A 14,173-nucleotide genomic window follows, 5' to 3' on the forward strand; every position below is an offset into this window, starting at 1 on the left:
AAGAAAGAAAGAAAGAAAGAAAGAAAGAAAGAAAGAAAGGAAGGAAGAAAGAGAGAGAGAGAGAGAGAGAGAGAGAGAGAGAGAGAAAGGAAGGAAGGAAGGAAGGAAGGAAGGAAGGAAGGAAGAAAGAAAGAAAGAAAGAAAGAAAGAAAGAAAGAAAGAAAGAAAGAAAGAAAGAAAGAAAGAAAGAAAGAGAGAGAGAGAGAAAGGAAGGAAGGAAGGAAGGAAGAAAGAAAGAAAGAAAGAAAGAAAGAAAGAAAGAAAGAAAGAAAGAAAGAAAGAAAGAAAGAGAGAGAGAGAGAAAAAAAGAAAGAAAGAAAGAAAGAAAGAAAGAAAGAAAGAAAGAAAGAAAGAAAGAAAGAAAGAAAGAAAGAAAGAAAGAAAGAAAGAAAGAAAGAAAGAAAGAAAGAAAGAAGGAAAGAAAGAAAGAAAACTGGTAAAATTGTACTTATCACCATTATTCATTCGTTTATTCTTTCATCCAGTGAGAACTCAATAAGCACATATTATGAGGAAGTATTGTATGAGCCACTGAGGATATAAAGGTAATTACAAAACTTGTCCTTACCCTGAAGATTACATTCTATTGGACTACTCTGATTGAGGGGTGGGGGAAGATGCCAATTTATTCCAAGTATTAAAATAGTTACCTTTTGAAATTTTAAGAAACTTATAATATTGTGAGGATAAGCCATTTTTGCCACAGAAATATCTTGTCTGGAATGGAGTAGCTCTCATTCTTTACAATGTAACATCAAAAACATTGAACCTTAAAAGACATTCACAACTTGGCCCCAATCTACCTATATTTCAATTCAAGAAATATCTATTACATACTTATCAAATATAATAGATTGTCCAAGGTTCTGGGAATATGGAGATGAAAATAATGCAACAACTATGCTCATGGAATTTAAATTCTAGTAAAAATAGTAGGGCTTATGCACAAATAAGTATAGTAGGAAGGAGAATATAGAGCAATGTAATTGATGGTAAAAAGGGTAGATGAAGAGGGACAAAGTTCTAAAAGGAATGTAAAAAAGAAATTCTCCCGTTTAGCTGGGAGGGTCAGAGAGAGCTTCATAAAGTGAGCTATCCCTGACATAGACCATAAAAAAGAGACTTCTCAGAGGCAAAGAAATGGCTGAACTACATGTTATGTGTGGGGAAGATGTAAAGGAAGTACCAAAAATAGCATTTTCCATCACGAATCTTTTGGAAATAGATTATTATTAGATTAGATCATTATATTTCTGAGAAAGACTAAGTCTATCAAAGCTGATCCTCATACATTGTTGTTATTACTGTGCACCATGTTTTCTGTGTTCTGCTCACTTCTACAAAGGTTCTTAAACACAATTTAGGTCCTCACTTATAGTTGTGAAAACTGAGACACAAGGAGGCAAAGTGATTTCTACATAGAAATAAAAGTAACAAATGTCAGAAATAAGAATGAATCTCAGGGCTTCAAATGTTCTTGCTAGTGCCTTTTCTATTATAGTTGATAAAATAGTGCAGTTGAAATTATGAAGATCTGGTTTTGAATCTTTCTGTAGGAACTTACGAGCTATATGATGCTGGCAGTGAACTTAATATCCCTTAGCTTCCATTCCCTCAACTGACAAAGAAGTGATCAAAATTATCCCAGGACCTAAAAAACAAAATGGTAAAGATTAAATGAGATAACATATGTATAGAGCTTTACAAACTGTTAATCACTATATAAATGTTAGGTATTAAGCGTTATCATTCCAACTTTTGCAGTGGATAGTGACAAAAGACTTCATTCTGAAAACTTTGTTGTTATTGTTGTTGTTTTTGTTCATTTTGACTTGTGATTCCATGAGCATGGGAATTCATAATATGGAGCCTTTTCATAGCCACTGAGTGGCAACTTGTCAGTAGTTTATAGTCTTAGGGAGTTTCAAATGGCACTGAGAGGTTAAGTGATCTGTCCAGGGTTCTGTAGCTACTGTCAGAGATAGGACTTAGCCAAAGTCTTTCTAACTTCAAGGCCAGTCCCCAAGAGACTCTTCCAGACTACTTTTAACTCTGTACTAGGAACTATAAATAAAGGCAATAGACTTTCTTAAAAGAGAATTCTGTACTTCCAAAGCTGTCAGCATCACAAGGACAACTCTAAGCATGGCTAGGCTTATACCACTCAATTCTATGAAATTATCAGTCTCTACTTTCTAACGTGATTTCTAGGTGAAAAAACTGGCCAAGAATTGGTTTAGATACTAAAGAGAGAAAGGATAGAAAAGCAGGAAAAAATTACCTTTCTTCCACCACCAGGAAATGGGGAAATAAGGGGCAAAAGAAGGAAAGGAAGAAATAATTTTATTGAGTATGCAGCAGGTCCAGACCATAATATGACAGTAAAAGGAAGCTCATTTTGGAAGTTTTTCACTGAGAGAAAGGATTATTGATGCATTAGTTTTTTTGAGGATTTTTTGCCTTCTCTCAAAGAAGTCTATCTCTTTAATATTATGATGGTTGGATTTTAAAGCCAAAACTTGTTGCCAGACTTCTGTGTTTTCCAGAAAAGAGATTTTCTCAAGTTCTTGGGGGGAAATGAAGCTTGAGCCAAAAGCTATGTGATACTCCAAACAGAAGTTAGGCTTTTTGTGTGTTACAGTCTGTGAAATAGCTTTATCTATAAACCTACTTTTGATAAACCATTGCTCCAACATATGAAATAATAGGCACTTAATAAAACCTCTTTCCTGCCTCCATTACACTTTAAACAGGATTTTGTAAGGACAAAGAGGCTTATTTGGTTTCTTTAGAGACTATTTCTTGGTTTTCTTTGTTGGATTCTGTTAGGGGCTTTTTTTTTGGAGGGGGGAAGGCAGGGCAATTGGGGTTAAGTGACTTGCCCAAGGTCACGTGGCTAGTATATGTTAAGTGTCTGAGGCCGTATTTGAACTCAAGTCCTTCTGATTCCAGGGCCAGTGTTCTATTCACTGGGCCACTTAGCCACCCCTGTTGGATTGTGTGGTTGTTTTGTTTGTTTCACATATGTTATAGACAGTTAGATAGCACAGTTGATAATACTCTGACCCCAGAGTCAGAAAGACCTGATTTTAAAGCTGGCCTCAGGCCCTTCTTAGCTGTGTCATCCTGGTCAAGTCACTTGACCTCCATTTGCCTCATTTTCCTTAACTACAATATGGAAAATAATAGTACACACCTACCAGGTTTGCTGTGCTGATAAAATATTTTTAAAGACACATAGTACGTCTGTAAGGGTTATGGGATTTAAAGATCTTCCATGCCCCATTGGACTTGCTGACGTAGGAGGAAGGGGCGGAGCAAGAGGAAGCAGAAGCCAAACTAGAGTTCCTGCAGTGGCTGGCGGTGGTGGCGAAGGCGGCAGCAGCAGCAGAGGCAGTGGCAGCGTGGAACCCTTTTTGAGTTAGCCAGAATTTCTGCTAAGGACTCCTACTGAGGACTGCCAGGGTTGGGAGCTGCTGGGAGCGCGCTTCCCGGACGCTGGGTGGTTGCTGTGAGTGGGGAGAGGAGGACCTTTGCCTGAGGTAGCCTGTTCTGTTTTAAAGGCTTGAAAATGTGGGTGCTTTCTACTTTATCTACCTGTGCCAATGTCATAACTACTCTGATGGCTTTCACTTTCTGGTTTTGGGACTCAGTCTTTTGGTATCTTAATAAATTTTCTAGTTTATTCCCCCATATGGTAAGCATGATGTATTTTGTGATGGATAATTATATCAGCATATCTGTAATCTCCATAGGCATTGTGAATATGGCATTGCTGATACATTTGGCGACGAGGATGGGATCACAAAATGTCAGGCCTCTATTTGGAAGCAGTGGGGCTTTAGAGGGAGAAATGGCTATTCCAGGATGGGAGGATTTGCCTTATTCCTCTCTAGCCAGAGAATGGGCTAGAAGCACAGGGCCCTGTGAAAACTGGGAACCAAGGCTAAAAGAGGGAGAACCTGGAGATTTGGAAAGATGTTTGAAAGCAATACCCATAGAACCAGGCAAAGAACTGGCAGGAGTGTGCAGGAGAGGCTGGGTGCTGCTAACAAGTTATCGCCTTATGTGTAAAAGTAGGGATAAGCTGCTGAAGGAAAGAGCTTGGATGGCTAGCGAGTCAGCTGGTTTGCCTGAGGATTCTTCTGTGTCACAGCACTCAGAAGACCAAACTGGAAGGACTCATGTGGTCCAGGAGCAAGCTACTGTTCATGTAGCTAAAAGGAAGCAAAAAACTAGCAGAAGGAATGTGCATGCAGCTTTTGTACAGGCTGGGCAGAGTTGCCCTGACAGCTTCCAGGAGAATGTGTGTGAGGAGAATGGAGCAAGGTTAGATGAGGAGTCTGCTAATGTAGAAGCTCTCCCCATACGAAGAAGAAAACAGGAGAACCACCGAGGCAAAACAGAGTCCAGGGAGATAATTGAGGATTTCACTCAACAGGAGATCACTGATATATTGAGTAGATTCACCCAAAGAATGGGGGAGTCTTTAGTGTCTTGGATAGTAAGAATCACTGATGAAGGCGCCAGAGGAATAACACTGGACAATGAGGACTGTTTAAAATTCATAAGTATCAGTCAGAATCCTTTTGTACACCAGGCTTTTAGGGATCACCATATGCAAGGAGGAAATAACAAAACTAATCTTCTAGCTTTAGCTGCAGAAGGATGCAAAAAGCAATATCCTACTGAATCTATGTGGCCTAGGGGAGACAGACCCTGGTACTCACTTAGAGACTGTATGAGAAAGCTAAAGGAGAAGGTAATGAAAACTGCTATCCTGATTGGAGATGCAAATGCATATTATGACACCCCCCTAGGAGTTCCTCATAGAAATATCATACTGAAGACGGCTCTTCCTGCATATAAGCACCTAATTCTGACTCTATTAATTGGAGAAATAGGGCACCCTCTTTCAGAGGTGCTGCATAAGATTTCACAATTAAGCGATTTAGGGGAATGGGAAAAAGACAAATTGCCTCGAGAGAGAAGAGTAAACAGCCAGAGGATTCAGAGACAAAATAGACCAACAAGAAGGGAACTGTTTACTGCTCTATTAAGAGCAGGGGTGGACTTTAGAAGAATAGATGGTATTCCAACTGAAGAGCTGCATAAGCTGTACCAAGAAAAGGTACTTAGCATTAGAATGAACAGGGAAGCAGGAACCACCCCCGCAGGTATTTCTGAATCTGAATCTTTGTATCCAAGTTTGCCCCACCTTCAGGGGGAATAGGAGATAGCCCAAGCCCCAGCCCAGATAAAAGAAATATGCAGAAGAGATTGCAGACCCCATATTGGTTTAACAATATATTGGAAGAATGGATCAACTACTATGACTAGGGCACTGCTTGATACTGGGGCTGAGGCCACACTTATCTATGGAAACCCTGATAAGTTTAAACATGGAACTCCTATTACCATCACAGGTCTAGGAGGCACTGAAATATCAGCCAGACAGGTTAAAATAACAATGAAAATTGGGCAGTTACCTAAGAAGGAATATACTGTGGTTGTTGTACCCATTCCTGAATACATCATTGGAATAGATGTATTGAGAGGCATGACTCTGAATTTACCTGAAGAAAGATACCAATTTGCTGTGAGGAAGATAGGAATTTATACAGTTTTAGTGGGAAAACTAAAAATGGACCCGATCACTTTACCTGAACCTTCTGAAGTAATTACTTTAAAACAGTATCGTGTGCCAAGTGGGCAAGATGAAATTACCACTATTATAAAGGAATATGTTGAAGCAGGAGTGTTAGTCCCTACAACCACAAGATGGAATAATCCTGTCTGGCCAGTAAGAAAATCAGATGGGACGTGGAGAATGACTGTGGATTATAGACAGTTGAATAAGGTGACTCCTTCTTTGTATGCTGCTGTTCCAGATACCATCACCTTAATAGAAAGGATCCAGAAATATAATGGGACTTGGTATGCAGTTATTGACTTGGCAAATGCCTTCTTCACCATCCCAATAGACCCTAAACAATGGGACCACTTCGCTTTCACTTGGCAGGGTAGACAATATACTTTCACCCGCTTGCCACAAGGGTACATACATAGCCCCACTATTTGTCACAGGATTGTGGCTGAACAGTTGGATGAATTAAAGCTGCCTGGTGTACAGCTTACCCACTACATTGATGATATCATGATACAGGGAAAAGATGTGAAAGAAGTGGAAAGGAGTTTGACCCTTCTAATTGAGCATATGAAAAGTAAAGGGTGGGAAATTAACCCTGCAAAGGTTCAAGGACCAGCTCAAAATGTGAAATTTTGGAGTATACAATGGAACAAGGGGCTACGGGAGATTCAACTGTGATGTGTCACCCTTGGACCTGGCATCAAGCATATTAAGAACTGACCTCTCAAATGGGACCCCTTAGGACAGGGACAGCTCTACATCCAATTTCAGCAGCAAGTAGCCATAGAAGAAGAGATCTTCACCCCATATCACAAGATTTGGGGGCCCCATTTGTTCGGGGTGGGGGGAATGATGGGGAGCTTGTGCTCAAGCCCCACCCTAAAATATGGTTTTCTGTGTTTATTGTGTGCTATTCTTGTTATATTGTTGTGAAATTTTGTTGACACCAGTTATTCCTACTGTATTTTTGCCAAGTAAGGGACATGAAAGATCTTGGGGCTGAATGTAAGGGTTATGGAATTTAAAGATCTTCCATGCCCCATTGGACTTGCTGACATAGCAGGAAGGGGCGGAGCAAGAGGAAGCAGAAGCCAAAGTAGAGTTCCTGCAGTGGCTGGCGGTGGTGGCGAAGGTGGCAGCAGCAGCAGAGGCAGCGGCAGCGTGAAGCCCTTTTTGAGTTAGCCAGAATTTCTGCTAAGGACTCCTGCTGAGGAGTGCCAGGGGCCGGAGCTGTTGGGAGCGTGCTTCCCGGACGCTGGGTGGTTGCTGTGAGTGGGGAGAGGAGGACCTTTGCCTGAGGTAGCCTGTTCTGTTTTAAAGGCTTGAAAATGTGGGTGCTTTCTACTTTATCTACCTGTGCCAATGTCATAACTACTCTGATGGCTTTCACTTTCTGGTTTTGGGACTCAGTCTTTTGGTATCTTAATAAATTTTCTAGTTTATTCCCCCATATGGCAAGCATGATGTATTTTGTGATGGATAATTATATCAGCATATCTGTAATCTCCATAGGCATTGTGAATATCGCATTGCTGATACAACATCCTATATAAATGTGATATTATCACCATTATTATTTTCCACCCAACAGAGTGTGATATAGTAGAAATGATGGTAAATTTCAGAGTTGATTGCCTGTGTGGTAAACATGGATATGCTATTTGCTACTTGAAGACCTTAAAGAAAATCACTTAACTCTTCAGATTTGAAAGCCTTTATTTGAATGCTAGTCAAATATAAAATGATGACATTGGACTACAAATAACTAAGATTTCTTTCACTTCTGCAATCTTTGACATAATGTCATATTTACAAAATTCTAGCATCTCTCATGATGAATCTGGAAGTGAAAGAGAGAAAAGCCCTTTTTTAATTACCTAAAAAATTTTGATTGGAGTGTTTAGCTCAGTTTGATTTTATTGAAGAAGAAAAAAAATGGCTCTGTCCATGGTCTGTGCATATCCAAAGCAGTGTATGCTATGAGAAAATACTAAAGGTATGAATTTTCCCTCTATAGGCATCTGGCAAAGATTGGGACCTCTCTGGGAAGGTATCTTTTCCTTTATATACTTTGGAATTTTAACCCATAGGTCCTTCAGGTAGGCTTCATTTGAAATATGCTCTCTCTCTCTCTCTCTCTCTCTCTCTCTCTCTCTCTCTCTCTCTCTCTCTCTCTCTCACTCTCACTCTGTCTCTCTCCATCTCTCTCTCTCTCTCCCTTTGTGTGTATATCTCTCCCCCTCCCTTCCTTCTATCATTCTGCTGTTTAATAACATCACTAATGTGTGAATTAGATCATTTTGAAGAGATTTACAAAAGAGTCAGATTAACCACATTTTATAGTAATTTATTTATTGCAGCCAATACAACACCATTAAATATGCAAATAACATTTCTCACAGAAAAAAAAAGTGGCTTTCTCCCTTGTACTGAGCTGATTAGCTGTAGACACTCAAAGTTGGCACAGGCAGGTTGGCTTCCCAGCCAAGGTTTCATGGTAACCCTGTAAATAACGCTATGTCAGGCAGACCAGATTCCCAGCCTGTGGGAAGTCAAGGGCCCTCTTCTATCACACTGAACAGCCATGTGCACTGACTGAAAGGAGCCCACAGATCTGTAATCTGCAAAAAAAAAAAAGAATGAAGCTAAAAAAGAATTCAGGCTTTGAACTATAATGTTAACAAATTAAGTAAATAAATCATCCTGGTAGCTGAGGTGTATCTGTAAGTGACTTCACCTAAAAAGCCAGCCCTACATATTTTATGATGGTAAGAATAGAAATGAATGGTCGGATTATAAAATCAAGGCTTTAGATATGCTAAGGAATCCAACTTCCTCATTTTACAAATGAATGAACTCGGTTGCAGAGTGTTAAAATTACTTGTCCAAGACCAGGTGGTAAATTGAGTAGAGAAACTTCTTCAAGAGGATTTTTCCTTTTCTGTGTCCAAATTCTCACTTCTTGCATTCCAGAAGACCTTGGGAAGAAAAAGCTACTTCTTTAGGCCCCACCTCCTAAAAAATTAAATTCTTTGGAGGTTGACTGCCTTAAATAATGATGCCTATTATTACCACCATCTTTGATAATTGGGTTTATGGAAATATTTTTTTAATTTTATGTGTTCAAGGAGAACTTTGATAAAAAAAAATCCATGTATTTGGGTTTATTTACACCTCATACTTATCATCTAACCATAAGATGAGGTGTATAAAATGCTTTCATTAAAATAATGATAGTAATTCACTTTATAATAAGATATAGGTCATGCATTTTTATCCTTTTATAAAAAATGATTAGACTTAGATTCAGAAAGTTTAAGTGAAGGGATTTGATGATCAAACAGCTAAAATCTACTAGAGCTGTGTTTAAATTCAGATCTCTGCTCTCCAAATCCAGCATCCGTTCAATTATTCTTTACTCTCTAGAATAAAGGCTCTACTTAATGGAATTTGGAGTCTGCAACAGTTTTACTTTCTCTGTCCAAATATTAGTTGTTCAACTAAAAATTTTTGGCCTAAAATTCTATCAACCATTTAGATAAGAGAGAATGATTTGTTGTAGCTGTAAAACACATCAACTGCTTTGGCTACAGAGAGAACATTCTTGTATCCTGTGTTGTGAAATGGGGCAAATCAGTGAGATAAAATTAAAAAGTCTAGTATTTGCATAGAGTTTCTTTTCTAGAGACTTCAAAAACATTTCACATATGTGGGACATTGCTCACTATTCTATTTTGCAAGGTGACAGAGGAAATATTTTCAGCAAAAGGAGATATATTTAATAGCAAAATTCAAGATTTACTACACAGTAACTAAGTAACTACACAGTAACTAAGACTATATCAGCAGTAAAAACACAACAAAAAAAGAACAACCATATGTAACTCAATTTTTTTATATCCCAGTGTACCTAGCAAAATATTTTGCACATGAAAGATTCATAATAAACATTTCTTGAAAATAAGAAATAGTGCTATAAATCATAGTTTAATTTTTTTCATGAAAGGTGTATAGAGAAAATGCTAAAGAAATATTTGCAGACTGAAATCTAACATAATTAAATTAATTAATAATAATTGATGTTTATGTAGTAAATTGTAGTTTACAAAATGCTTTTCTTACAATACTCCTACAATGTGAGTTTGGTGAAAAGCAGTGCTTATATGCTCCCCTTCTACATGGGAGCCCAATTAGCTAAAATGGAGAAGTACCTCCAGGATCACATTGCCAAAATCTGGACTTAAATCTAGTTCTTGTGATGCCAAGGCTAGTATTTTAAACTGCTTCTTGAAAATGGAACTAAAATTTATATTTTTTTAAATATTTAAACAATATATTTCATCATCTTCCACCATCTGTATGGATCATACATCTCCTTCAAACCTTGTTAATCTCAGTAACAATATTCCTTCATTTATAGAGAAGCAGCTATTTCACAGAGTTTATAGAGGTTTTGGACTTGTATCAGGAGAGAACAAGTTCAAATCCAGCCTCAGATACTTGCTAGTTTTGTGACTCTGGGCAAATCCTAAATTGCTGCCTGCTTCAGTTTCCTCAGCTGTAAGTCTTGAAAGGTTTTATGTAATGTCTTTGATACATCCTCAAGAAAGACTATAGATGTCTTCATTGTTGTTATCACATCTACAAGTAGGTACATTGGTCTGCTTGAGCAAGATATCCCAAGACTTAACAAAATAGGTACTTATTACCCCAGGAATTCGCATGGTCATACTTGATAATATTAGATGGAGTTTAAGACAAATTGCTGAAGATCATTTGGAATTTGGAGCAAGAGACCGATGAACAACTACTCCTAAGGTCCTCCTTTGATAATTAATTATCTCTCACCTCCTAGGTCAGTCCATTGGACTTTTGTGTAACTTAAATTCTTTAGGTTTTCCTTTAAATTCATATTTTGGCCTCATTGACTCTTTGCTTTTGGGACCAAGCTTGTTAAGTCTTATCTCTCTTAGTAATTAAAATTTTCAAATACTTGAAGGCATTTTGTATATCCCTCCTAACTCACTTGCTCTCCATTCTAAATATCTGATTTTATCTAATTAATTTTAACTTGACATGATTTTTGCTTCCGTCACCAACACAGTCACCTTGATACAGATGTTCTAGAGGTTTTCAATACCCTTCCCCAATTGTGGTAATCAGAACAAAACAAAACTTCAAATTAAACCTCCGACAGATTTGTTCTTGGCTATGGTGTTGTTGTTATTGAAAGTACCAATATAACTACCTTTTTCTCTCAGAAAATACTAAAAATAATATTTACATGATATTTGCATTCACTGAGTGGACAATATATAAAAGTCTTCAGTCATTCAGTCAATAATTTGAATCCTGGGGCAGCCAGGTGGTGCATTGAGTAAAAGCTCCAACCCCAGAGTTGGGAGACTTGGGTTCATTTCCAGCCTCAGATACTTAACACCCACACAAAATAACTGGCTGTGTAACCCTGAGCAAGTTACTTAATCCCAGTTGCTTAGGGGTGGCCAGGTGGTGCATTGAGTAAGAGTGCTGGCCCCTGAGTCAGGAGACCTGGGATCGGTTCCAGCCTCAGATACTTGGCACCCACACAAAAATAACTGGCTATGTAACCTTGAGCAAGTTACTTAACCCTGATAGCTTTAAAAATAATAATAATAATAATAATTTGAATCCCAAGGAGTAGAGTTAAGATGGCATAGAGAAGCAAGGAAGTTGCCCGAGCTGTCACCAGTTTTCTTTGGAAACAATATTAAATAGAGCTTCTAAAAGAATTCTGGAGTGACAGAATCCACAGAAAAGTTGGATTGAAACAATTTTCCAGTCCAAGATAACTTAGAAGGATTCCATCAAAGGTCTGACTCTCTAAAGTAAAAGAGTATCATAGCTCAATACAGACAGTGTCTGGGCAAGCCAACAGGAGACTCCTAGCTGAAGCATAGATCAGCAACCAAGGTCCTCCAGTTCTGGCTCATCAGGCCAGTGTAACAGCAGCCCAGCTGTGAAGTCTCCAGGCCTAGTGCATCAGGCAAATTGCAAGTTCCCAGGACACAGGGCAAAACAAGCACAACTAGGCTAGGTCCGCCTAGTGCAGTGGGCAAGCAACAAGCCCCAGAGGCCCCAGTACAGAAAGTCAGTGACCAGGCCCCTGGCCCCAAAACCATAAGCTTGGGACATTGCTCCCTGTACACCAGAAGCAGAGATAATATTATAAAAAAGAATTAGGGAAAAAATGGAGCCCTGACCATAGAAATCTACCATGGTGACAGGGAAGATCAAAGCAAAAATTCAGAAGAGAACAACAATGCCAAAATGCCTACTTGTGAAGCCCCAGAGTGGAACATGAGTTGATCTTGAGCCACAAAAGTCCTCTTGGAAGAGCTTACAAGGGATTTTAAAAACTAAGTAAGAGATATAGAAGAAAAAATGGGGAAAGAAATGAGAATTACGCAAGAGAATTATTTTTTAAAAACAAGAGTCAACAGGTGGGAAAGGAATCACAAAAACTGACTGAAGAAAACAGTTCCTTAAAAAGTAGATTTTTCCAAGTGGGAAAAAATCCACTAAAGAAAATAACTCCTTTAAAAATAGAATTGGCCAAATGGAAAAGGAACTATAAAAGCTAAATGAAGAAAATAATTCTTTAAAAATTCAAATAATGCAAGTGGAAGCTAATTTCGCTATGAGACATCAAGATTCAGTCAAACAAAATCAAAAGAAATAAAAATAGGAGAAAATGTACAATGACTCATTGGAAAAGAAACTGACCTGGAAAATAGGTCCAGGAGAGATAAATTGAGAATTGCCGCAGTAAGAGAGGATTCTGAGAAGATGCTGGCATAGGTCAGAAAATTCCAAGCTCTCCAGATTTTCCCCACAAACAAGACAAAGTTACTCAGGGCAGAACAGTAGTACTTCTGGGACAACTGGAGGAGAACAGAAGAAAAATGCTAGGACTGATATTTGGTTGTTGTATAAACCTCCAGGTTAATTCTACTGAAACAGCAAACTGAATCCCTGGACTTCCAGGGTTGAGAGGTAGCCTTGACCTCAATCACATGAATTTTCACCTCCCACACAGGGTGGGGAGTAAGGCATATGACCAGGGATAGACTGAGGGAACTTCTGCTAATAAGGGACGCCAGACCCAACTGTGCTGGCAAGACATGACTCTGGGCAGGAAGGAAACAGCACACATTCGCTGATTGCAAATACAGAAGGGCAGGGACACAGCTGACTGTGGAAACTTACAGGCTGGTAGAGTTCTTGGTTTTAGTTTGAGACTAGAGGGGAGAACTGAAGAAGGATGAGGACCTGAGGCCAGAGGTACTTATTCCCTATACCCCAGGACTAGAAGTGATTACAATAAGTTCTTATTAAAAAATTAGCAGGCAAAGGAGAAAGAACCCAACCATATAAAGTTACCATGGGAATATAGAAGGATGGGATTCATCTTCAGGGAATGTAATGGAAATACAAATTTAAAGATCTTCCCTGCCCCTAGGCTAAAGTGCACCTGGAGTCTGGGGTGGGAGGCTTGTTTTTCAGTTGATGCTTTTTGATTGGACAGTGGGCCCAAAAGGTTGTCACATTCTCTGAGCCAGGAGAAAGGTATATAAACCCTGATTTGAGGCTTTGTTTTGGGGGCTCACTTTGAGAAGTGTTCTGTGATTTGATCTGTATTCTGGGAAGCCGTTGTCCAGGGCCCCCCCAGCTTTAAAAAATCCAGATGTGGAAACCCAGATGTTGACTGGGTATGGATGTAATGGTTGGACAGTTTGGAAATCTGTCTACTTGATCTGTTTCTGTCTTGATAATTCTGCCGGTATACTTTGAAGTTCGGGGTGCTGACCTTTTCCCCTGAACAAGGTAAACGATATATGTCTGACTGATTAAAGTAAGCTTGTTAACCCATTTTGAGTTGCTTTCCTTTATCAAAGCAGATCCAAGAACCTGTATGGGCAGCCACCCTGAGGACGCTTGGGGTGCTTGCTGCTACAAGGAAGGATACAGAAGCTAAAAAAAAATATCCTTTACTGTCCCAAAGGGTATTGTCAGATGGTCACCTGCCCAAAAACAATTCATAGAAGAAATTTTAAAAAGACTTTAAAAATCAAATGAGGAGTTTTTAAAAAGAACAATCCAAGAAAAACAAGAAAACAGAATGAAAACAAAGTTAACAAACTTGAAATGGAGATCCAGAATTTTAAGGAAGAAAATAATTCCTTGAAAATTAAAACTGAGCAAGGGGAAGCCAGCAAAGAGACCAACAAATAATAAAAACAAAATATAAAGAATGAAAAAATAGAATAGAATGTGGAATATTTCATAAGAAAAACAGCAGACATGGAGAACAGATCAAGAAGAGAAAACTTAAGAATAATCAGGCTACCTGAAAGCTATGATAAAAAAAAGAGTCTTAATAAAATAATCCAAAAAATAATTAAAGAAAATGGTCTTGAAGTGTTAGAACAAGAGAGGAAAGTAGAAATAGAAAAAAAAATAGAAAAACCACCTGAAAGAGAT

This window comes from Petaurus breviceps, unplaced genomic scaffold, assembly GCF_028583685.1.
Source record: "Petaurus breviceps papuanus isolate PSGF00001 unplaced genomic scaffold, PetGlider_PUasm1.0 176, whole genome shotgun sequence".
In the NCBI taxonomy this organism is placed as follows: domain Eukaryota; kingdom Metazoa; phylum Chordata; class Mammalia; order Diprotodontia; family Petauridae; genus Petaurus; species Petaurus breviceps.